Source organism: Bactrocera neohumeralis, unplaced genomic scaffold (assembly GCF_024586455.1).
Source record: "Bactrocera neohumeralis isolate Rockhampton unplaced genomic scaffold, APGP_CSIRO_Bneo_wtdbg2-racon-allhic-juicebox.fasta_v2 cluster10, whole genome shotgun sequence".
NCBI classification, from domain to species: domain Eukaryota; kingdom Metazoa; phylum Arthropoda; class Insecta; order Diptera; family Tephritidae; genus Bactrocera; species Bactrocera neohumeralis.
In genome coordinates this window covers 10342074-10368655 of record NW_026089623.1, presented here as the reverse complement: position 1 = coordinate 10368655, position 26582 = coordinate 10342074, and the positions used below count along the sequence as shown (strand labels likewise).

General features: G+C 38.7%; 1 protein-coding gene and 1 non-coding gene across 7 annotated transcripts in view; one reads left to right on the top strand and one right to left on the bottom strand.

The window, feature by feature from the left end:
* LOC126765059 (homogentisate 1,2-dioxygenase) overlaps nt 1-26582 on the top strand; it is a 219227-nt gene that overhangs the window by 70640 nt on the left and 122005 nt on the right. The gene's annotated exons all lie outside the window — the stretch shown is intronic.
* Nucleotides 21089-21292, bottom strand: LOC126765607 (small nucleolar RNA U3). Its single transcript, XR_007668498.1, has one exon. It is a non-coding gene; the product is annotated as a small nucleolar RNA U3 (small nucleolar RNA).

The window sequence follows — 26582 nt, the reverse complement described above, 5'->3', positions numbered from 1 at the left end:
TTATCTTAATTTTCCGTAAAAAACTAAACGGTAAGGCAAAGTAAAATTGACTTTAACAAAATACATTTATTGGAACGAATGCAAAATTAAAAATCAGATTAACGAAATATACATACATTAAATTATAAATTTTAAAATCATACATTCCAAAGCCCATATTAGCATCTATTCTGCAATACCACTTGTTCTTTGTCAAACAAAAACAAACAGGATTGGATGATAAACAAAAAAAAATATTACAGCATATTCTTTGCCCACACGCATTAGCACAAACAATTCGTGCACACTTACATATGTATGTACAAAGCATATTGATCTCTTCGACGAGCTCTCAATTGCACAAAAACAAGTACATACAAGCCAATTATTAGGGTGTGTCTATATACCTATATAGAAAATACTTAAAATTAAAAAACAACTAAAAACAAAGCATATAAAATAAAAATAAAAAATAAAAATGAATTTAAATAGCAAATAAATAATTAACGGTATTAATAAATCAAATAATCCGTTGTTTTTCGAAAAAAAAACGTTTATATACTTAAAAAAGTATTCAGTTCACACCTATGAAAAACCTATATAATAATGAACAATAACAAAAATCAAAGTACACATGGAGCTACACGCTCAAAACAGGTTGCTAGATTTATTTCAGAAAGTGACAGTTTAACAAGATGCTGCACTAGATTTGCCTCTTCACCGATTCAGGAAAACTCGGAATCGCTACTAGAAATCAAAAGTCAAAATCTTACAAATTTTTGGACTCGCCTCCAAGCGGCTCATGACGCCGTAGTAGATTCTGACAATTCAGATCTACCACAAGATTTTAAATTATCTGCTTACGCCATATACGAAAACTGCTTAGACCAGTTCGAAGAAACAAAAGCTATGATCTCCGATCAACTAAAGCTCATTAAAGCAATTGCACCTACTCTCCACAGTAGAGTAGAGCTGCCACAAATACTCGTAGACAGTCAAAAGGCAAGTTCAGGCATCCACCTCGAGGTGCCCGAATGTGACACAGAAACATTCTATGGAGGTTATGAAGAATGGCCGTCCTTCCGGGACATGTTCACAGCCGTTTACATCAACCATCCAGAACTATCAAAAGCACAAAAACTGTATCATCTCCGATACAAGACAAAAGGTCAAGCAGGCGTCATTGTAAAACAGTTCGCTCTTAATGACGATAATTTCAATTTGGTTTGGGAAGCTCTAAATGCTAGATATGAAAACGACAGGATACTAGTCGATAAGCAAGTAAGGACACTAATGAACTTGCCAAAAATTAAGAAAGCAACAAGTGTAGAATTCATCAAACTAGAATCCAATGTTTCAAATTGTTTGTCGATTCTATCGACACTAAATATTCCCGCAGACAGCTGGGACCCAATTCTGGTAAACATTTGCACCGCCGCATTACCAGAAAAGTCGTTACTTCTATGAGAACAATCGCTCTCATCACGAAAAGAGTGCTCAACGTGGCAACAAATGAAAGATTTTCTCACCACCCAATATGAAATTGCGGAAAGGGTAGAAGAAAAAATAATCAAAACTAATAACATTAAACACTACCAAAATGGAAGCTTCATTAGACCCCAAGCTAGATCCACAAAACAAAACAAAAATTTAAACAAAAGCTTTTACAAAACACAAACGTTCACATCTGAACAAAGAAAACAAACGTCATGCGAACTATGTATATACCAGAGGGCATAAACTTATATCTTGCAAGAAGTTTAAAAACTTAAAAGTTAAAGAACGAAATAATTTTGTCAGGTCAAAAAGACTTTGCACAAATTGCCTGTCACATGCGCATACATATACAAAATGCAAAGGCAAATTTAAATGCTTATATTGTCATAAAAGACATCATACAATGCTTCATTACAACATGTATCCCATCTCACCTCAGAGAAGCGCATATACAAAAAGAACCACGGGTTCAATTGCAAAAGCAAATCACGAAATCTATAATTCTAAAAATTGCCAAGAGGCACCATGTTGCTCAAAGGCGCAAAAAGTTCAAACACCGAACAGCGAAACACAAAGTGGACTAGTTACCACCATACCAACTCAAGTTGAGTATAATACAAACAAATACCTTAATTCCCAATTAAGGAAAGTTCAAAAGTTAAGAAAACTTACCCCCATAACGAAGAAAACTCTAGAAGATCAGTATTGTGAAGACTGCTCTAAAGCCACAAATACGCGATCAAATAATGGTCAGTACGTCCCACGACTACCTTTAGAGCCACAATTGTGCAACATCCCACATATTGACAGAAAAAAACAAAGTCAAAATTCAATCTGACAATAATAAAAATTCAAATATCTGTCACTTTTTGACCCCCCAGGGTGGCCTTCGCCACTTATGATTACTGACGCAAGATATATGGGACGAACAAATGAAACCGAACTAAAATTTCGCAGATATAAATACAGCGATGGGTAAACAATTCCCCACATACCAAGCCAATACAGTTTCTGAATATCCATGTTGCGCAACATCTATGTGCGCACACAAAGCGATACCACGAACAGAACCTTATTACTAATTCAATATGGTAAAATGTAAATAATATCGCTTATATCTTCAATTGTACATACTAGAAAGTCAAAAATTCGAGATATTTCGTTCAATATTGCTTCATAGCTAAATTTTTAAATTATGAGCAAAAACTCAAAAAGAAAGTTAAGGGATCACCATATTCTCAATGCGATACAGTGACGCACCTATACTTACCAAAAGCAATGGTAGTTCTTATCGCACCTACATTAGCGCTCCCCAGAAGAGTAGTTGCTGGGAATCTGTTGTAAAACTTTAACATTCCACATTTAAAAAAAATTAGATAAAAATTACCACAATACAATTCAAAATGACGCCGTTCGCAATTCACGGCTACTCTTTCGCAAGATCCCTCTCATTTAAAAGGCCTAACCTCAGGGAAAGTTTTCAAAGGAACACCCATTCTGGCCATACCTGGGCCAGGCGTGGAGTAGCTGTCCTTAATAAGCCGACCATAAAAAAAAATGCAACAATTGCAAATAACGTGGAAAAGGCAATAATAAATAATCCGAATAATAAACTGTTAAGTCGTCAGTAAAATCAAATTAACACACAAAATAAAGTTGCTTATCTCAAGTACCTAAAATTCATATCAAATGAAAGCCGTTTTCTACACAAAAGTGTAAATATGGATCAATTAGGACTCTGACACCAAATATCCGACGGTCGCCATGCTACATCACTAGCAGTATGTCGACGTATGTACATGCAATTGCATATACATACATACATATAATACTAGGCAAAACATTCGCCTAGGGGGCCAGGGATGTTTAAATGAGTTAAGCTTCCCCCCACTCTACCCGGGAAAAACTGGCGCACCCTAGGAAGGATTCACAACACACCACATCCGATGGCATCATACACTCACATCACCACACAACACCAACACAACTCACCACACAACTCAACAAAAAGGATGGACATCGGGATTGGAGGTTCAATTCGCACGTTAACAATTCGTTCGACACACTGCGCACCTTAATATATGTACGTTTTTCGATACCCGTTGGCGCTATCTACATCTTCAACATTCGGTACCTAAATAATCGAAACATAATTTTAAGAAAAATAATATTTGTACAAAGTTAAATATTTCTTTAATAAATTATTTTGTACGGTATTTTTATTTAAAAATGTGCGTGATTACCATTTTATCAATTTAACGATTGACACAGTACAAATAGAGATACATATGCATATATTTGTTACAAAGTTAAACAGCCAGAAAGACCTTTCGAATTCAAGGCTAATATCGCTGTGCTACTATCGGAATATTTTGTTACGTTCCGATAACTTTAAAGAGGTCAGGAAGCCTAAAATTTAACGGAAAATTGCCCAGAGTGGAGTTCTCCACCAACCCTCACCGCAAACTTCCCATGCCTTCCTCGGGGGTTGGAGTGGTTCGTAGTGCACCACAAATACTGATAAGAGCAGTTCGTTACACACCCGCTAATTTTATTGAGAGTGCTGCTTTTTCCGGCATCGATGCTTTCCTTGTTCTTTTCTTCACGTTGGATTTCCACGAGAGCTTTCTGTCTAGCAGAAGCCCTAAATATTTAACACTGCCAACAAGCCGAAGAAGCATTCCTCCATCGTTCTATCGCAAAGAAGTTGGAAGGCGAGATGGTTAACGCTCGCTTCAACCCAAACCTACGTAAAGCTCTAATAACCGCTTCCGGCAAAACGTTGTTACATGCCCTTCGAAATCGTGGAAGATCTCCTGCATCTGCAGTCTATGCAGCCCATTAGCAGGTGTTCTAGAGTTTCAGGCTCCCTGCGGCAGAACCAGCAATTTGCACAAGAAGTCCATGTTATATAAATGCTTCTTGAGCTTATCGTGGCAAGTTTAGAATGCGACAAGTTACCTGAGTTTGTCCCTTGGGAGGTTGATTACACATTTAAACCTTATAAGGTTGCAACCACTCATTAGCAACCCCGCCTTACCTACTCCTTCATCCTTGCAGAGTAGCTCCTTTCTGGTAGGGGGTACAACCGCGATGAATGGATCTGATAGTGTATAGTGAGTAATAATATTGTAATAATATACGTTCGTTGCATTGGATGTTTATCTCTACGCACCGACTTATAGCAAAAACCACTGCTTATAATACGCGCGGAAAATTACTCATAGGTATGAAGAGTTTGTGTGTGTGGTCCTGAGACTCTTGCGCCAATTCCTTCCGACACTTTCGAGCCGTTGGAGATTGTACTATCCCTAAGCAATAGCTCGAGAGTGGAACGAATTCATTCAGCTTTACTGCTAAGGGTAACCTTGAACTTCCTGAGGAAGTTTACCCTTTTGGTAATGCTCCCCTTGGGAGAAAAGTCAGTAGTATCACACGACTTAAGTTCTTCATACGCTGGGATGAAATTACCTTACCTCTGCTAAACCCTTCTGCTATCATTTGAAGCAGTGCGCGTTTGCGTTTGCGTTTTGCGTGACCGATTACTAGGTTAAAAGGTTTGAATTTAAGCATGACCTCAAGTGCTTACGTCGAGCATGCCGCCAAAAATTGATTATCCTGGTGCACTATCATGATGTACAACCACTTAACATTCCTTGGTTTTCTTAACCAGGATTTACCAGATAGGTTGCACACCACTTATTAGTACCTTAGGCCATAGTAGTCATCTCTTCTTCTATTCCCCGAAGGGTTAGGTTCCTGAGGCCAGGCAAAGACTATGGTCGTCTGCGAGGGGTTGATATGCAGTTACACCTAAATGCAAAATCTTTTAGCCAGTTATAAACCTCTTTGTACTAACTCGCACTTGAGGACACTCTATTTTGTCTCTGCTATAATAATATTGTCTTCCGCATATACTTGAAAGCGGATCACATTGTTAGTTAGCAGAAGTAGTGGATCGTGCACTACGGGGTCCGTAACAAGTGGGATAGCACTCCGCTCTATGGGCAGCACCTTGATGTGACGAGATGAATCTTGGTATCCCCAACTACTGTTTCAGCTATTCTGATACGCAATACGGCCTCTATCCATCTTCGTACCGGTGCTGACACATTTTTTTTCTTCAGTGCTCCTTCTAAGCTCTTATGAGAAGTGTTGTCAAAAGCATCTTTGACGTCTAGGAAGGCGCATAACATTACGTCCCCTCATTTCAGAGAACTCTGTATTCCCGAATTGAGATGCCTGCTCTGCTAGTTAAAATGAAGGGGTTCAATTTTCAGCGCGTTAGACCTTATTTTATAATTCACAATCTTCTCCAGGTTTTTAGTAAGAAGGAAATTAGACTAATTGGTCAGAAGGATTTTGTCAGTGGATAGGCCTTCCTTTCTACTTCTTCTTTTTCTTTTTGACTGGTGCAGAAACCACTCACGTGGTTATAGCCGAGTTAACAACAGCGCGTCAGTCGTTTCTTACGTACGCCAGCTGATGTATTCTCTTATATCACATGGTACCTTCTCTGATTAGTTCTGCAGCCTTAGTCTGAAACCTCGTTTGGTATGTAACGGCTCGGGGAGATCCCTCCCAATCTTGGCAGCTCTTGGTGTTGCTCAACGTCAGCTTACACAGCCGTATTAGTTTTACCAAGGTATCAAATTCAGACATTTTTTTTTTTTTTTGCAATATCTTTTTTATTTATTGAATCTGCTTTTTGTTTTAAAAGCCTAACAATAAGTTTTAAAATCTTAAATCTATTTAAAAACTAGACAAGCTCAAGCAAGTGTTTGAGCTGTTTTGGTGATACGTTGCTCCTTAGTACGCAGGCATATCTCTTCTTTTTAGGCGTGTTTGATCGCAGGAATGTACCAAAGCATTAGCCAAATGGTTTGGGTGATCTCGGAGTTTAGATATATATTTAATTCTGCTGTCTTCTACTTCTTTCTTTACCATAGAAATACCAAGGTCTTTATGGATATTTTCATTACGCATGTACCATGGTGAACACGTGATTGTTCTAAGCATTTTTGATTGGAACCTTTGTATTATGACAATATTAGTTGCACAGGTCGTACCCCACAGTTGAATGCCATACATCCAAATCGGCTTTATGGCCGCATTATATAAAAGCACTTTGTTGTCTAGGCTAAGTTTGGAGTTTTTATTTAAAAGCCAATTTAAATTTGCAGCTCTTATCTTCATGCAAGTTATTTTACTAGATATGTGTTTTCTCCACGTAAGTCTTCTATCTAGGTGAATACCAAGATAAGTTACGTCGTTCGCTTGGGGTACTAGAATATTGTTCATTTTTACTGCCGGACACATTTTAGGTCTTAGTGAAAACGTAACATGCTTGCATTTTTGTTCATTTACATTTATACGCCAGTTGGCTAGCCATTTTTCGACAGACCTTAAGTGCTCGGCTAATATTCTTGATGCTATTATGTGGCATTTGTTACGGCTCACTAAAGCTGTGTCAGACATTCCCGCGAAAAGGCAGCTCCTTTTCGTACTGTCCAAAGCAACCTTGAAATGGACGAAGAAGTGAAATGTGTCGATTCCCTTTTCTTCAGACGGGTAACTGCTCTTCGGACTTCTTCATGATCGGGCAATGGAGCGTCTGCTCCATCGTCATCGATTAGGGCATCGGGTTCGCCTTCTCCTGATGTTATGCCTTCACTTTCATTCAGCAAGCTGACGAAGTGTTCCCTCGTGAATTAAAGTATGCTCTATTTATCGGTTACTTGCTGCAAATGCGCCTCGCTTCCTTCTTCAATTCCCGGTATCTATGCCATCCCGCACGTGTTGTGGTTGATCGTAACACGGCACTCCTCGTCGTACCAGCTGTTCTTTTGCATTTTCCGAAAAGAAATGGTTGCATTTGCATCTGTACGTAAGGAGCTTGAAATGCCGAGATCCGTTTGAAAACGAGCCAAATTGAAAAGGTGAACCATCTCTACACATGATTGTGCGCGTGATTTAGGGACCACCGCTTGAAAAACGCCTTCAATGAAAACTAATGAGCAGCTTTCCTTCGTACGGTTGGTGTAAAGATCACCTTCGCGGTCTTCCATATTCTCGAGATATCCGCCAGTGCAAGGCTATCCCACATCAGCCGAACAAGCTTTGACAGTAGAACCGGCTCTCCCTGTTAAAAAAGTGCTGAAAAGATACCGTTCGCCTCCGGAGATTTCGATCGAAGTCATAGCCCTCTTGTTCGAGGTCGCAGTAAACAGTTGTCTTACTACGAGTAGACACTGATCTTCCTGAATTGTTTCCCATCGTTTATGCCGTCGTATCTCTTCTTTGTCAATACTGTGTCAGTCTTATCTTTGGCCAGTGCCTTATGCAGCATAGCTGCTTCTGGTGAAGAGGTGACGTTTTTACAGAATTTCCTAAATTTTTTTGTATTGCAGACCTAATTTCCTTTTTGTAGGACCTGCAGTAACTCACCAGTCTGTCCACAGCCTCTCGAGTTTTTGTAGATGCCTCTCCTGGGAAATAGGTTACAGTCAAATAGCTCCTGTGTCAGGAATAATATACAAGCGTTGGTCCCTCACCAGAAAGATTCCAGACTACTTTGTTTGCGTCTGGCTTGAGGCCTGTGACCTCCATTTTTAGACCTATGGCTCTTGGAGCAACAGGATGTCCAGATTGTCTGGCTGGGAAATTTCTCCAATATGCCTTTTCTTAAATGGACCCCATAGAAGGACGCTGCGTATCCAAACCCTCTAAATATTTTTCCATTGGGAGGCCGCACAGCCATTTGAATGCCTTTAAGGGCATTGTCGGAGGATTGTCCTTCGGCCGCCTGTACGCTGCCTTCAGAAGTCGTACTCTACTGGAGGTACTTCAGGTACAACTTTAGGCTGGCAGCGTCAATACATTTGCTGCGAGGGTCACCATGCCCGCCAAGGCTGCTGGCTAGTGGTAGACGAGACAATCAGCCCCCTGTTTTCATTTTTTTCATGCTTCTATGAGCACTTTTGGTATCCGCCGCAGCTGAGTCTGCTGGGGGAAGTTTTGGTGGTGCTCGCTACAGTCGCAGCGGCCGCAGCCGATTTCGCCTGCTGAGCGCCGCTGCCTTGAGGACCTGCCATCGGTGTCATGCTTGACACGCTCCTTAAACTGCGCCCGATCTTCTGACGAAAGGGCATCCATGGTGCTAAACTTTCATTTAGCCCCTACATATCCCTTACCTCGGTCGGGGCTGACGCTGTTGTCAGTATCGAGAGAGGTGTCACATAGCACCGCTCATACCGGTTGGGAGATGCCGAGTATGCCCTGCACTACAATAAGAAGAGTGTGCAAGGTAGTGTCCTCTTACCTATCCTCTTAATAGGCATGCATTTTTCAAAGCCCATTTCTTAGGACATTTCCGCTTAAGTGCAGATCAATAGATATCTCTAACATTTTCAATAAGAAAGTAGAGAGACTGATTGGTGTGAAATCCTTGGTCGGGGCATGAAATTTTGTACCGTCTTTCAGGATGAACGAAAGCCTAACCCTCTCCAGCCCCATGAATATATTCAAATCTAATACAACTCGCATAGATGGGTACCAGAAAAATGCACGAAATCGCGCTAGGTCGCTGCAGCTGGGCTGGGATAACCCAATCCATCCCCTTACCAATTGATGATGTAATTGAAGAAGAGCTCTCTATGGAATGTTTTCTTTTCCATTCCAGGCATTTTGAAGAATTCGACAGACTTATCCACGGCGGCAGGAAAAGCAAGGAAAGAATATAGATAAAACGAATATACATATATATATATATATATATACATATATATATATACAAGTATACTATATGTACGTATATACAAGATTTATTGGAATTATTACTAAAACGAAGAAAGTTTTCTGTTTGCGCCACCAATCCGGAGAAAAGTGTTTTTACTTGTGTTTTGCAAATTAACACATATTCAATTGCGAACACTAATGTGTACAATTCAATATTTTTTTTCGATCTTCGTAATGCGTCACGATTGGAAAAAGCCAACGAAGCTTTTTAAAGGCCCTAAATTGACAGTTAAAAAAACTGATCGTAAACAGTGTTCATGGAGTCAAATAACAATTTCACTACACAAGGTCATTTCAAACATGTCATCGTAAAGTTTCTATATAGACTGTTAATATATATATATTGATAGTATCGATAGTTTCTTCTCTTGAAATCTTCCTACTTTTCGGTGTTTTAAATTAAGAGACCTTTGCTCTGAACATTTCATTTCATAAAACAAAAACTGGCCGAAAAAAAAATAATAAAATTTTTCATGTTACTGAGAGTACGAGTTATAAAATGATATATACATTTCTAATGCAATTTACGATCAGGAATTTTATACCTAAAATACGTTTCGGTAGAGTACTTTATTCTTAAATAATTCACATGTTTTTGTTTAAAAATTGTACTTTGTTCACATAATATGTTTCAGTTTCATACTTTCATTTTTCTACGGGTTTAATAGGTTACAAAGCATTATAAATTCCTACTTATAATAAATATTTCTACAAAAAATAGTTACATTTAGTAATACCATATGTGTAATTTATGAATAATTGTTTGTTTTTACGAATTTAAAAGCACATACCCGCAATCAAGCCAAGAATAAAAAAATGATTTTAATGATATCATTACTGTAAGCCATCTATCGGTTAATTCACCGGTTAATTACCCAACAGCGCCATTATATATTTCTGTTAAAGTTTTTATGAGCTCGGTTTGATTTTCGGTTTGCGATTATTTGGTTCTTATTTAGTAAAACCGTTTTCACAATAATAATTGAGTCAAAAAAATAAGTGTCAATCACAATTATAGCTATTCAGAATATTTTGGCCGAGCGTTAAGCGTTATTTATACTATACTAATTTATTAGTATAATATTATATGTAGTTTTGTTCACATAAAATCAGCGAAAGCTAATCGAGATAGATATAGGGTTATATACTATACATATACCATTTATAAACGATCAGGATGACGAGGCGAGTTAAATTTCGAGTGACTGTGTGTCTGACCGTCTGTGCAAGCGATAACTTGAGTAAGAATTGAGACGAGGGCGAATCCGTAGATGAGCGTAATCGGACCACTGCCACGCTCATAAAACGCCATTAATCGCAACCCTATAAAATGGCATGCCCAAGCACTTAATTAAAATATAAATATGTATGTTATTTGGCATAGAGGATTGCATTAGCAAGAGGCAGCTGTGGCCAAACATTAAAAAAATTGGGCGTGGTCTGCTATCTAATAGGTTAATAGTACATATCTCGTAAACCACTACTGTACTTGCTTAAAACATATCGTATAAGAATCCCGACAGTGTAAAATTGGATGAAATCGGAAGATAACCCCGACCACTCTCCATATAACAGTTTTGTTAAAAAATAGTAAAAGTGCGGTAAACCCATAACCAAATGCGTTAGAGACATTCAATTTTACTTTATACGAGCCGGGGTCGAAATCTTATATATACATATATACTAGCTGACCCCGCAGCCGTTGTCCTGCGTGAAATTATGTGTTTTGAAATGAAAAGAAAGTTAAATATATCATTTAATTTTATTTTTTTTTTTTTCAATGTAACGCAGCGTGATAAACAACATTTTTTGATTTCTGTTCCGGTGTACATAAAAGATGATTTTCCAACTCGTGAGCACGCCGCGCCGTGTAAAAAACATAACATTTCCAAATTTATGCCTCACACTATGCGACAATCTTTAGGTGATTGTCATCTCACATGCAATTTTTACTGGAAACGAAGTACGTTTGAACTGAAATGGGAAATCGTTAGAACTCAAAGGAGTTCGTGGAATCAAGCATTCTGCCCCTTGTGTTCGATAGGTGCGTCACAATCAGTCGGGTTCCATTACACAGTTTCGTGGCATGATGATTGCGAAACAAATAACGACCGATCCTACTTTGAGACGCAAATGATGCGGTGGCATACCAAGCCTGTCCAAAGAATTTAGAAATACCACTGGATAATTCACGGCGCCGTCTTCATTGTCAGGACGATCGATCGATTTGTATGAGCGCAAGTCTCCCGGAATTTGACTTTGAATCTTCCAGTTTAAGTCAACAACATCGGTATTTTTCGCAGCTAACATTGCGCGTGCACTTAAGGAATCGTAGTTATGATAATTTCGACGATGCATTCCATGTATAATATCAGGGTATTTCCGAATAGAGCAACGTTCTCGTAAATGGATCACTGGCGAAAGTTGAGAAAAAATTTTCAATGTTAATTTTGTTGCTGGCGGTGTTTCCACTGGCTGTACTGTATTCTTTGAGTTGAAATATACATTAATATAAACATATAAATAGCATGGTTTGAATTTGGTTAGCATTTTCATTAATGTTTAAAATGAAAAAAGTTGTTGTAGTGACATAACTACAATAGTTGGACATATGCTACGGCGAAGTTTTTTGTAGACATTATGATGTGCTTCAGTATTCAGCGCATTCGACGAAAGACATTTTAAGACTCATTTTTCTACACCTTCGGTTACATTGTTCAAATTTTACCAAAGATCCTTAATTTTTTTCAAAATGTATGAAATGTAGCCTATGTCAAATTGGAAGAATGTAGCATTCTATTGGTGAAAGAATTTTTTAAATCGGCAGAGTACTTTTTGAGCCTATTCATTACAAGCATACAAAAATAGGTACAAATCTTTCCTCTTTATAATATTAGTGTAGATATATATATATATATTTAACTAAATAAATTATTATTCCTTGCTTTTTAAATGTATACAAATATACACAATTCACAAAAAAAGTTCAAGTACTTATTTTTTAATTAATCTGGCAATACCGCTTTAGCTTATTAACTGTGAGAGGGATACTTGAAAATTATTCTAGCAATATCGCTTCATATCATTAAGCTGTGAGAGGAATTTACTTGCAAATTATACAGACAATACCGCTTCAAACATCATTGGTTGAACAAATTAAATATTTCACATGCTAATTACCTTTGTACGTACATACATACATACTATATATTGAAATTTCTAAGCATTTTTCTTGTTCCTTGTAAGTATAATTGCACAAAAAGCATTTAACGCATGCTATATGCACATAACGTCCACATGTATGACCTAGTTATACAAGGGCATACGAATAAATCCGTAAAAAAAACAAATCTTTTTTCAAAAAAAAAAAACAAGTAAATACAAACGCGATTAATGAAAACGATAAACGCGCTCTTGAATTAATTTTCGGAAATAACAACTCATATTTATTGAAAACAGTTTTCGGTACCATATTTATCTATTATAATAAAATATATGTGTATTTTACTAATTTAAATTTTCTGAATGAGCATAGATTGAAAAGAATCTAAAGCAAAATCCTTAAGAAATCCAAAAATGATTACTGACGACAAAAGTCCATGTATACATGCAGAAGCTACACGCTTAAATCAAGATGCTACAAAGCAAAAAAAGGCGAAGACATTTCGTATAGTAAATTCATTTCTGAGAGTGACAGCTTAATTAGATACTGCACACGATTTGCATCTTCACCGATTCAGTACAACTCTGAATCGGTACTAGAAATAAAAAATAAATCTATAAACAATTTTTGGTCACGCCTCCAAGCTGCATACGACGCAATAGTAGAAACTGATTATTCAGATCTACCTGAAAATTCCAAATCCTCGGCTTACGCCAAATACGAAAACTGCTTAGACCAGTATGAAGACACAAAAGCAATGATATCAGATCAAAGTTATAAAGTCAATTGCACCTACTCCTCACAGTACAGTAGAGCTGCCATAATTACAAGCCCAAGAGGCAATTTCAGGCATTCATCTCAAAGTGCCAGCGTGTGATACGGAAATATTTCATAGAGGCTATGAACAATCGCCGTCTTTTCGGGACATTGTTACAGCCGTGTACATAAACCATCCAAAATTATCACAAGCGCAAAAATTGTAATAGTCAATCAGTTCGCATTAAATGACGATAATTTCAATTTAGCTAACCAGTGATGAATTCATCAAACTAGAATCTACTGTTTCAAATTGTTTGTCGGTTCTTTCGACACAAAATAACTTCCTTTTTGTAGGACCTGCAGTAACTCACCAGTCTGTCCACAGCCTCTCGGGTTTTTGTAGATGCCTCTCCTGGGAAATAGGTTACAGTCAAATAGCTGCTGTGTCAGGAATAATATACAAGAATTGGTCCCTCACCAGAAAGATTCCAGACTACTTTGTTTGCGTCTGGCTTGAGGCCTGTGACCTCCATTTTTAGACCTATGGCTCTTGGATCAACAGGATGTCCAGATTGTCTGGCTGGGAAATTTCTCCAATATGCCTTTTCTAAAATGGACCCCATAGAAGGACGCTGCGTATCCAAACCCTCTAAATATTTTTCCATTGGGAGGCCGCACAGCCATTTGAATGCCTTTGAGGGCATTCGCTTATCTGAGCCGTCCTTCCTCAACGCGGTGGCGATTTGGTGCGGAGGATTGTCCTCCGGCCGCCTGTACGCTCCCTTCAGAAGTCGTACCCTACTGGAGGTACTTCAGGTACAACTTTAGGCTGGCAGCGTCAATACATTTGCTGCGAGGGTCACCATGCCCGCCAAGGCTGCTGGCTAGTGGTAGACGAGACAATCAGCCCCCTGTTTTCATTTTTTTCATGCTTCTATGAGCACTTTTGGTATCCGCCGCAGCTGAGTCTGCTGGGGGAAGTTTTGGTGGTGCTCGCTACAGTCGCAGCGGCCGCAGCCGATTTCGCCTGCTGAGCGCCGCTGCCTTGAGGACCTGCCATCGGTGTCATGCTTGACACGCTCCTTAAACTGCGCCCGATCTTCTGACGAAAGGGCATCCATGGTGCTAAACTTTCATTTAGCCCCTACATATCCCTTACCTCGGTCGGGGCTGACGCTGTTGTCAGTATCGAGAGAGGTGTCACATAGCACCGCTCATACCGGTTGGGAGATGCCGAGTATGCCCTGCACTACAATAAGAAGAGTGTGCAAGGTAGTGTCCTCTTACCTATCCTCTTAATAGGCATGCATTTTTCAAAGCCCATTTCTTAGGACATTTCCGCTTAAGTGCAGATCAATAGATATCTCTAACATTTTCAATAAGAAAGCAGAGAGACTGATTGGTGTGAAATCCTTGGTCGGGCCATGAAATTTTGTACCGTCTTTCAGGATGAACGAAAGCCTAACCCTCTCCAGCCCCATGAATATATTCAAATCTAATACAACTCGCATAGATGGGTACCAGAAAAATACACGAAATCGCGCTAGGTCGCTGCAGCTGGGCTGGGATAACCCAATCCATCCCCTTACCAATTGATGATGTAATTGAAGAAGAGCTCTCTATGGAATGTTTTCTTTTCCATTCCAGGCATTTTGAAGAATTCGACAGACTTATCCACGGCGGCAGGAAAAGCAAGGAAAGAATATAGATAAAACGAATATACATATATATATATATACATATATACAAGTATACTATATGTACGTATATACAAGATTTATTGGAATTATTACTAAAACGAAGAAAGTTTTCTATTTGCGCCACCAATCCGGAGAAAAGTGTTTTTACTTGTGTTTTGCAAATTAACACATATTCAATTGCGAACACTAATGTGTACAATTCAATATTTTTTTTCGATCTTCGTAATGCGTCACGATTGGAAAAAGCCAACGAAGCTTTTAAATTTGACAGTTAAAAAAACTGATCGTAAACAGTGTTCATGGAGTCAAATAACAATTTCACTACACAAGGTCATTTCAAACATGTCATCGTAAAGTTTCTATATAGACTGTTAATATATATATATTGATAGTATCGATAGTTTCTTCTCTTGAAATCTTCCTACTTTTCGGTGTTTTAAATTAAGAGACCTTTGCTCTGAACATTTCATTTCATAAAACAAAAACTGGCCGAAAAAAAAAATAATAAAATTTTTCATGTTACTGAGAGTACGAGTTATAAAATGATATATACATTTCTAATGCAATTTACGATCAGGAATTTTATACCTAAAATACGTTTCGGTAGAGTACTTTATTCTTAAATAATTCACATGTTTTTGTTTAAAAATTGTACTTTGTTCACATAATATGTTTCAGTTTCATACTTTCATTTTTCTACGGGTTTAATAGGTTACAAAGCATTATAAATTCCTACTTATAATAAATATTTCTACAAAAAATAGTTACATTTAGTAATACCATATGTGTAATTTATGAATAATTGTTTGTTTTTACGAATTTAAAAGCACATACCCGCAATCAAGCCAAGAATAAAAAAATGATTTTAATGATATCATTACTGTAAGCCATCTATCGGTTAATTCACCGGTTAATTACCCAACAGCGCCATTATATATATTTCTGTTAAAGTTTTTATGAGCTCGGTTTGATTTTCGGTTTGCGATTATTTGGTTCTTATTTAGTAAAACCGTTTTCACAATAATAATTGAGTCAAAAAAATAAGTGTCAATCACAATTATAGCTATTCAGAATATTTTGGCCGAGCGTTAAGCGTTATTTATACTATACTAATTTATTAGTATAATATTATATGTAGTTTTGTTCACATAAAATCAGCGAAAGCTAATCGAGATAGATATAGGGTTATATACTATACATATACCATTTATAAACGATCAGGATGACGAGGCGAGTTAAATTTCAGTGACTGTGTGTCTGACCGTCTGTGCAAGCGATAACTTGAGTAAGAATTGAGACGAGGGCGAATCCGTAGATGAGCGTAATCGGACCACTGCCACGCTCATAAAACGCCATTAATCGCAACCCTATAAAATGGCATGCCCAAGCACTTAATTAAAATATAAATATGTATGTTATTTGGCAAGAGGCAGCTGTGGCCAAACATTAAAAAAATTGGGCGTGGTCTGCTATCTAATAGGTTAATAGTACATATCTCGTAAACCACTACTGTACTTGCTTAAAACATATCGTATAAGAATCCCGACAGTGTAAAATTGGATGAAATCGGAAGATAACCCCGACCACTCTCCATATAACAGTTTTGTTAAAAAATAGTAAAAGTGCGGTAAACCCATAACCAAATGCGTTAGAGACATTCAATTTTACTTTATACGAGCCGGGGTCGAAATCTTATATATACATATATACTAGCTGACCCCGCAGCCGTTGTCCTGCGTGAAATTATGTGTTTTGAAATGAAAAGAAAGTTAAATATATCATTTAATTTTTTTTTTGTTTTCAATGTAACGCAGCGTGATAAACAACATTTTTTGATTTCTGTTCCGGTGTACATAAAAGATGATTTTCCAACTCGTGAGCACGCCGCGCCGTGTAAAAAACATAACATTTCCAAATTTATGCCTCACACTATGCGACAATCTTTAGGTGATTGTCATCTCACATGCAATTTTTACTGGAAACGAAGTACGTTTGAACTGAAATGGGAAATCGTTAGAACTCAAAGGAGTTCGTGGAATCAAGCATTCTGCCCCTTGTGTTCGATAGGTGCGTCACAATCAGTCGGGTTCCATTACACAGTTTCGTGGCATGATGATTGCGAAACAAATAACGACCGATCCTACTTTGAGACGCAAATGATGCGGTGGCATACCAAGCCTGTCCAAAGAATTTAGAAATACCACTGGATAATTCACGGCGCCGTCTTCATTGTCAGGACGATCGATCGATTTGTATGAGCGCAAGTCTCCCGGAATTTGACTTTGAATCTTTCAGTTTAAGTCAACAACATCGGTATTTTTGGCAGCTAACATTGCGCGTGCACTTAAGGAATCGTAGTTACGATAATTTCGACGATGCATTCCATGTATAATATCAGGAAATTTCCGAATAGAGCAACGTTCTCGTAAATGGATCATTGACGATAGTTGAGAAAAAACTCGTCAATGTTAATTTTGTTGCTGGCGGTGTTTCTACTGGCTGTACTGTATTCTTTGAGTTGAAATATACATTAATATAAACATATAAATAGCATGGTTTGAATTTGGTTAGCATTTTCATTAATGTTTAAAATGAAAAAAGTTGTTGTAGTGACATAACTACAATAGTTGGACATATGCTACGGCGGAGTTTTTTGTAGACATTATGATGTGCTTCAGTATTCAGCGCATTCGACGAAAGACATTTTAAGACTCATTTTTCTACACCTTCGGTTACATTGTTCAAATTTTACCAAAGATCCTTAATTTTTTTCAAAATGTATGAAATGTAGCCTATGTCAAATTGGAAGAATGTAGCATTCTATTGGTGAAAGAATTTTTTAAATCGGCAGAGTACTTTTTGAGCCTATTCATTACAAACATACAAAAATAGGTACAAATCTTTCCTCTTTATAATATTAGTGTAGATATATTTATATATTTAACTAAATAAATTATTATTCCTTGCTTTTTAAATGTATACAAATACACACAATTCACAAAAAAAGTTCAAGTACTTATTTTTTAATTAATCTGGCAATACCGCTTTAGCTTATTAACTGTGAGAGGGATACTTGAAAATTATTCTAGCAATATCGCTTCATATCATTAAGCTGTGAGAGGAATTTACTTGCAAATTATACAGACAATACCGCTTCAAACATCATTGGTTGAACAAATTAAATATTTCACATGCTAATTACCTTTGTACGTACATACATACTATATATTGAAATTTCTAAGCATTTTTCTTGTTCCTTGTAAGTATAATTGCACAAAAAGCATTTAACGCATGCTATATGCACATAACGTCCACATGTATGACCTAGTTATACAAGGGCATACGAATAAATCCGTAAAAAAAAACAAATATTTTTTCAAAAAAAAAAAAACAAGTAAATACAAACGCGATTAATGAAAACGATAAACGCGCTCTTGAATTAATTTTCGGAAATAACAACTCATATTTATTGAAAACAGTTTTCGGTACCATATTTATCTATTATAATAAAATATATGTGTATTTTACTAATTTAAATTTTCTGAATGAGCATAGATTGAAAAGAATCTAAAGCAAAATCCTTAAGAAATCCAAAAATGATTACTGACGACAAAAGTCCATGTATACCTGCAGAAGCTACACGCTTAAATCAAGATGCTACAAAGCAAAAAAAGGCGAAGACATTTCGTATAGTAAATTCATTTCTGAGAGTGACAGCTTAATTAGATACTGCACACGATTTGCATCTTCACCGATTCAGTACAACTCTGAATCGGTACTAGAAATAAAAAAAAAGGTGCGTGGAGTCCCTACGCGCGGATGAAGTTATACTTCTTAGTGATATACCAAGAAATGCATATCATTTTGTATGAAGGAAAACTAGAAAACTTAAATTCACATTTTATAAATTTATTATAATTTATTATCTCCCCGAGCAAGCCTTTGCCAACAAGTCGTCTTTTCGCGACGATGGCAAAAGCTAAAAATCATAAATTGCACAACTTTCTGGTACTTCTCGCAAAAATTTGCGTCGATATGTATTCACGATCATACGTATACATACATACTTATGTATTTACGCATGTTTGTAGGCGAAGCTGCTACAGCGGCAAGGGGTGACAATCGGCGGCCATTACTTTACTTATGCCATAGAAATTTTATTGCTACGAATATGGAAATGACAACGAAATAATGCAAATATGCATATTTCCAAATGTCATTAAGTTCTTTGAAGAAATGAATGATCCTGAGAAGTATAGTCTTAACTTTTCAACGGCCAACGTAGAGCGTTTCAACCAAAAGGAATTCATTCATTAGAATCCACCACTCAGAAGTCGTTTTATCCGTTGTAAGCGAATGATTTTCGAAGAAACATCATTTCTAATATGCTATAAGACAAAACAAGAAATGAACTTCTTAACCTTACGCTGTCAGATAAAACGAAAAAATGCTTCGTCATCGTAGGTCGATTTCCAAAAAATGGATCAACGCAGAGTATTTCAACCAAAGATCACATAAAATAGTTGAGAATTCGCAGAAATGAAAGACAAAGGAAAGAAAAAGTAAGTAACTTCAATAATGCACAAGCATACAAACATACATATGCGCCGCAGCAGCAAGGAAAGAGTTAACAATCGGCGATCCATTGTATATTTCTTTCTGCATAACTAAACCATAATTAGGACAACACAATTAAAGTGTCAGTGGTGGTCTATGTTGTAAGCGCTTGGAAAGTGACGAGAAGCACGTTGGAGGTGCGTAGTTCGAGGCCCGACAGAATTTATTATTATTATTTTTTTTTTTAATTGCATATGTGATCTTATTTTATAATAACTCATTTTAAATATATAAAAGATTTACCTAAACATTATGATGATATATTTATGATTCATACGCAATGTACGAATGTAAGCAATTTCGTTTTGCCGTCGGCATTTCAATTTCTCATGCTTCAATTTTTGCTTTCAACCAAGAAATCGCTTGTATGTATGTATGTACATATGTGCAATATATGCCTTTGCTTTTTGCCGTCGGCATTTCCATATTGACATGCAAAAGTAATTATGTATTTCATTGTTTCGTTTTGGCCCAATTTTGTATATTAAGACAAGTGTCAATAATTGCGCCAAAATCAAATATACATATTATATATTCATAGGTAAACATGTTTTAAACTTTACATAAAATTGAAGTGTCAATAATTGCGCCAATTTTCATAAAGTTGGAAATTTTGCGCGAATAACACGTGTGCGGGTTAAGTCGTGAATATTACTTATATTAAGTAATTTGAAAGTGCCAAAAAATGCGAAACGAAATTTCAATAAATTTAAGTAAATTTACATGTATTTTAATTTTTTATATTTAATTGTCAATAAATTTTTTAAAAATTATTTGCCCTAGTTGTCCATTTTTTATTTTCTCACACATTTCAGGCGATTTTTGTATAGAAATTTGACCGGCGTAGAAGCAAAATGCGAAACAATCATACATACATATATTATGTCGTTTGCACATTTGTCTGTATGTTTGCGAAAGCAAATGTTCTACGAAAGCATATTTCTATACTTAAACAAAATTATTAGAACCATCGTATGTTTCTTATGTACATGCATAACCAAACCATACTTAAGTCAGTATATTATCACAGCAATATACATAATATACATATACATAATATTGCTGTGATAAATTTAATTTCTATTAGTAAGAAAAATATTTATTTGTATAGAATACGATGTTAAAAGGCATACATCTTCTATCCTATCTTGTGAATCTGCACATGCTCATATGAGTGTATGTATACGCATGTGCGCGTTCAGAAATTTTTCATCACTTATCAATATACTTATTACATGTGCGCGCATTGACTTGTTCATACATTCATATATACTTATACGTACATATATTTGCATACATTACCGAATAATGCACAAGCATACAAACATACATATGCGTACACATAGGCGAAGCTGCTACAGCGGCAAGGGGTGACAATCGGCGGCCATTACTTTACTTATGCCATAGAACTTCTATTGCTACGAATATGGAAATGACAACGAAATAATGCAAATATGCATATTTCTAAATGTCATTAATTTCTTTAAAGAAATGAATGATCCTGAGAAGTATAGTCTTAACTTTTCAAAGGCCAACGCAGAGCGTTTCAACCAAAAGGAATTTATTCATTAGAATCACCACTCAGAAGTCGTTTTATCCGTTGTAAGCGAATGATTTTCGAAGAAACATCATTTCTAATATGCCATAAGACAAAATAAGAAATGAACTTCTTAACCTTACGCTGTCAGATAAAACGAAAAAATACTTCGTCATCGTAGGTCGATTTCCAAAAAATGTTTTTTTTTTTTTTGTTTTTGAAGAGATGTGGGGGGGAAATCTTCTAAAGACACCCTGGCGGGTAGTGTCGGATTCGCTTGATGCGCCTACCGACTAAAACCCCCCCACACTGGTTGCCAACCATATGGTTATGAACCTAGAAGATAAATTGCGGGAGAAGGAGGAAGATTCAGTTGCGAGCGGTGGTGGCCCTCAAAAGAATCTGACGCTAATAAGCGAAGCTCGAGTTTTGGTTAGGTGGGAGCGGAAGGATTTGTCAGGATACATGGCCTTCTGAAACGGTCGGTTTTCTTGCACCTGAGAGTGGCAAGACAGTTGATGCTGGGGTTTGCGAGGGATGCAACTGACGCCCGGAGATTTGCAGCGTAAGAAATAGCTGCCGATTGAATGGAAGGGAGATTTGTTTCCACTAGGATCTGTTTGTTTCTAACATACCACGGGAAACTAAGGGCTGATCTGAGTAGACGCATGTATGTGGATTGAAGCCTGGACAGTTGTCTGGGTGAGGCAGAGCCCCAAATAGGGATGGCGTAGGAGCAGATGCTTCTAATGATGGCATTAAAAGCTCGCTTTTTGGTGCTTTGTGAAACCTTTTTATTGGTGAAAAAGGGTTTTAAGGCGCCATTGGCTTTACCTCGAACTGCTGTGATTTGTTTCGTCCTATTACCAAGATTTTTGGTGGAATGCGTTTCCTCCGTGAAAAGAATATTGCCTCTGATTTGGTTGTGTTGATGTCGAATCTCCGCAACCAGTACCAGTCGAGGACGGTGGGGATGAATTTATTGAGGGCGGATGTGCTGAAGTTAATTGTACGGGAGGCGTACAAGAAGGCGACATCATCCGCATATTGTGCTGTGAGGATTTTCTCCTCGGTTGGGATGTCGTAACAATAAATGTTGAACAGCACTGGGGAGAGTTTGGACCCCTGAGGAACTCCCGCCGTGATCGGGTGAGCTTCGGAGAGCTCACCATTCACCCTAACAGTGATTTGCCGGTCAGACAAGAAGGATTTAACTAAGCCAATGAGGTATTGTGGGAAATTTAGTTTTATAAGCTTGTAAATAAGCCCATCATGCCAGACCCGATCGAATGCTTGTTTACAGTCAAGCAGGAGCATAGAGATGTGTCTTCCTTTGTTGAGGTTGTTAGCGACAAATTCGGAGACCCGCAGAAGTTGGTGTGCAGTGCCGTGTTGCTTTCGAAACCCATGTTGGAAGTCGGGAAGAATTTTCTTTTCCGAAACAAATTTCTCCATTCGGGAAAGAATTATGCTTTCGGCTACTTTGCTGAGGGTGCAGAGTAGGCTGATGGGGCGATGGTTTGCGGATCGCTTAGAGGTTTTCCCTGTTTGGGAAGAAAGAAGACTGTGGCGGCTTTCCAGGCCGGGGGAAAATATTGGAAGCGCATCATCGCGTTTATGATGTTGTTTAGGGCAACAAGGTGTTTCCGCGGTAAGATTTTCAAGACGCCGTTACCGATACTGTCGTGGCCTGGAGCTTTCCGGTTTTTGAGGGAGCGGATAGCCTCGGAGACTTCTTTGGGGGAGGTGGGCTGAAACTCGACCGTCTGGAAGGTTGTGCTCCGGACAGCTGCTGACACTTCTTCGTGAAAAGAAGAGAATTTTTGGAGGCTTGGAAAGGGTGAGCATTTGTTTTTTAGGGATTCTCGTCCCGTCCCGTCTTTAATTAGGGCGGGGAGGTGAAGTTTACGATTTCTTAAGGATCTGATTACCTTCCAGCAACTTTTAGGGTGCTGTTCGGCCTCAGCGATGTAGGAGTTGAAGTCTTCAGAACTTCTTTGGAGGAGGAGAACCTTTAATTCCCTTTGAGTGGAATTTAAAGTTTGGCGTAGCGGGGGGAGTCTGTGCTTTTGCCAGAGTTTGCGGATTTTGTTTTTCCTGGCGATGAGTGCTCGGATACGTAGGGGAAGATTATTTGGGTTTGTGGTAGCTTCTATTGAGGAGGTGGCTGAGATTATTGAGCTTTGGATTTCCTCCGTTAGACTTGCGACCGCCTTATCAAGATCAGCTATGGAGTTGATTTGGGTGCAAGTGAAAGCGGAAGTTTCCATCATCAATTTCAGGTGGAGGAAATCGGTTTTGGTTTTTAACCGAGGGGAAAGTAGAGGGCGATTCGCGAGCTCCAGGTAGACCGGGGAGTGGTCTGAACTGAGCTCCGGGAGAGTCCAGGGATCTCTGTTGAGGGTCACGTTTTTGGTGAGGAATAAGTCCAGGGTGCTTGCTTGGAACCTGGGATTTGTAGGGTGGTAGGTCGGTTCGGAGGGAGCTTCGATGTTGAAGTTGTGTTGGAGAGACGTTCTCCAAAGGGTTAATCCATTAGTATTATTCGTAGAACGATTCCAAATCCTATTCGCCTGCGATAATGGTAGGGGTGGAGGAGTTGAAGAGGGATGAAATGTTGAGAGGGCTTTTGTCAGGAGGGATATAGAGAGTGATGATCCTGTGCCTGTGTGAATTGAGAAATTCATCAATTCCTACAGCCTCGAGTGTTGAGGGGCCAGTGTTGGCAGCTTGGTGGTGGATAGAGTTCTTCACACAGATGGCGACACCGCCCCCTTTGGAATCTGGGCGGTCGTTTCTGTAGATTGTGAAGTTCGGGATATAAAGGGATTTTTTGGAGTTTAAGTGAGTTTCGGTGATGCAAACGACATCAATGGATTTGTCTTCTTTAGCTGGATCAGTTCGATCCTTTTGGAAGTGCAAAGCCCGTTGGCGTTCCAGTTTAGGATTATCAGGCCACGGTTAGTTCCTGAAGACGGTGGACAGGAAGTCCCGAAAAAGCTTCTCTAAGTGAGCAATATTTGGGACAGGATTGGGCGTTGTGTTTTTGGTTGCGTTTTTGGCAACCTCTGCGTATGAGCGAGTGGGCCCTTGTGCTCGTGGTTGGGGTTGGGGTTGAGATGGTGGTGTGGTCTGTGCCGCGGGGCAGGTAGCTCTTTGTGGGAGAGCCTTGGTAGTCTTTTGGGCCTTTTTTGGAGGTCCGAGTTGGTGTTTTTGGGGGGCTTTAGGGCAACCCCGATAGGTGGCGCGATGAGGGCCCTTGCAGTGAATGCAGGTGGGCTTCGCGTTTTTCTGCTCTTTGAGAGCGCAGGATGCCGTGGCATGGAGGCCCATGGAGCGTGGCAGTAGTTTGCCGTGTGGGCGAATTTCAGACATCGGAGGCATTGCGGTATGACTTTGGATTTCCGCTTTGCCTCTACTCTGACGCTGAGGCCAGCGATTGCTTTCAGGTCAAAAATCGCCTTCGCTGAGGAGTGCGAAGGGTCAAGGTTGACCGTAATCAGGGGCCATATTTTTGTGCCCCTTCGCATGCGGTGAATGCTCTTCACCGCAGCATTTTTCATCCTCAATTCGTTGAGGATGGTTTCGTCATCGAGGCATTCGAGGACCCCTCTGATCACGACAATCAGGTCCTTGTCTTGATGAAGCTGATTTGTGGTATATGGGATTTCGTGCCTTTCCAGGGCAGAAGTGAGCTCCCGAAATCCGTCAACGGTTTCGGGTTAGACGATGATGGCTTCAGATACCACTTTAGCCGATCTGATTTTTATGTATGCTTTGCGCAGAGCTCACCTTCTTCCACGATTCCTTCTTGAGGATTCGAATGGGAGGAGGGTTTTTCTCCTTTGGGGGGGTTAGATCCTCACTTTCATCGGAGGAGGATGAAGAAAGGAAATCGTCAATTACGACGGTTTCAGGGGGGGGTGTGGTGCGGCGCCGCTTTGGGATTTCCCGTTTGGGTTCTTCCCGTTTGGGATTTTCCCGTTTGGGTTTTTTCCGGCGGCGAACTTCGATGAATACGGTGTCATCGGGCGGATCGATGCTCATTTGAGCGTTTTCGGGAGAGGGAGAGGTGGTAGCGTCGTTGGGATTTTCGTTGTTGTTGGAGTTGTCATTGGGATTGGAGTTGGTGGTGATGGTGGAGTTATGATTGTTGAGTATATGCTCTACTCTGAGCAGATTCCAAAAAATGGACCAACGCAGAGTATTTCAACCAAAGATCACATAAAATAGTTGAGAATTCGCAGAAATGAAAGATAAAGGAAAGAAAAAGCAGTATAACTTCAATAATGCACAAGCATACAAACATACATATGCACAGCAGCAGCAAGGAAAGAGTTAACAATCGGCGATCCATTGTATATTTCTTTCTGCATAACCAAACCATAATTAGGACAACACAATTCAAGTGTCAATGGTGGTCTAGGTGGTAAGCGCTTCGAAAGTGACGAGAAGCACGTTGGAGGTGCGTAGTTCGAAGCCCAACAGAATTGATTTTTTAATTGAAATATGTCACCAACCAAAAATTGAAAGATTGTTCTACAAAAGCAACAACAGCATAAGCATTGAAACATTGTGTTGTTGGTAGAAAAGCCGAGCTGTGCCGAAAGAAACGAACAAACGATCGCCGATTGTCACCGTTTCGCTTGCTGCTCGAACGTCTTCGCAGACAAGGTTGCGTAGATTCATATTGAGCAAGGTTATGCAACCCGAATCTATCGCAACCTTTTCCGAACTCGTATAAGAAGTATAACTTCAAAAATAAATCTATAAACAATTTTTGGTCACGCCTCCAAGCTGAATACGACGCAATAGTAGAAACTGATTATTCAGATCTACCTGAAAATTCCAAATTCTCGGCTTACGCCAAATACGAAAACTGCTTAGACCAGTATGAAGACACAAAAGCAATGATCTCAGATCAAAGTTATAAAGTCAATTGCACCTACTCCTCACAGTACAGTAGAGCTTCCATAATTACAAGCCCAAGAGGCAATTTCAGGCATTCATCTCAAAGTGCCAGCGTGTGATACGGAAATATTTCATAGAGGCTATGAACAATGGTCGTCTTTTCGGGACATTGTTACAGCCGTGTACATAAACCATCCAAAATTATCACAAGCGCAAAAATTGTAAGGTCAAGCAGGAGTAATAGTCAATCAGTTCGCTTTAAATGACGATAATTTCAATTTAGCTAACCAGTGATGAATTCATCAAACCAGAATCCACTTTTTCAAATTGTTTGTCGGTTCTTTCGACACAAAATATTCCCATGGGATCCTATTCTGCTGTACACATGTATGTACGAGAAAAATCGTTACTTTTGTGGGAGCAATCGCTTTCATCAAGACGCAAATGGTCAACGTGGCAGCAAATGAAAATTTCTTAACTACCTAATACGAAATTGCGGAAAGGGTAGACAAAAAAATAGTCTGGACAAAAAAACGTTCAAAAGAAGCAACAATCATTTAAATAGAAGTTTTTCAAAACACAATCGTTCACATCTGAAAAAAATAAATACACGTTCGCATGA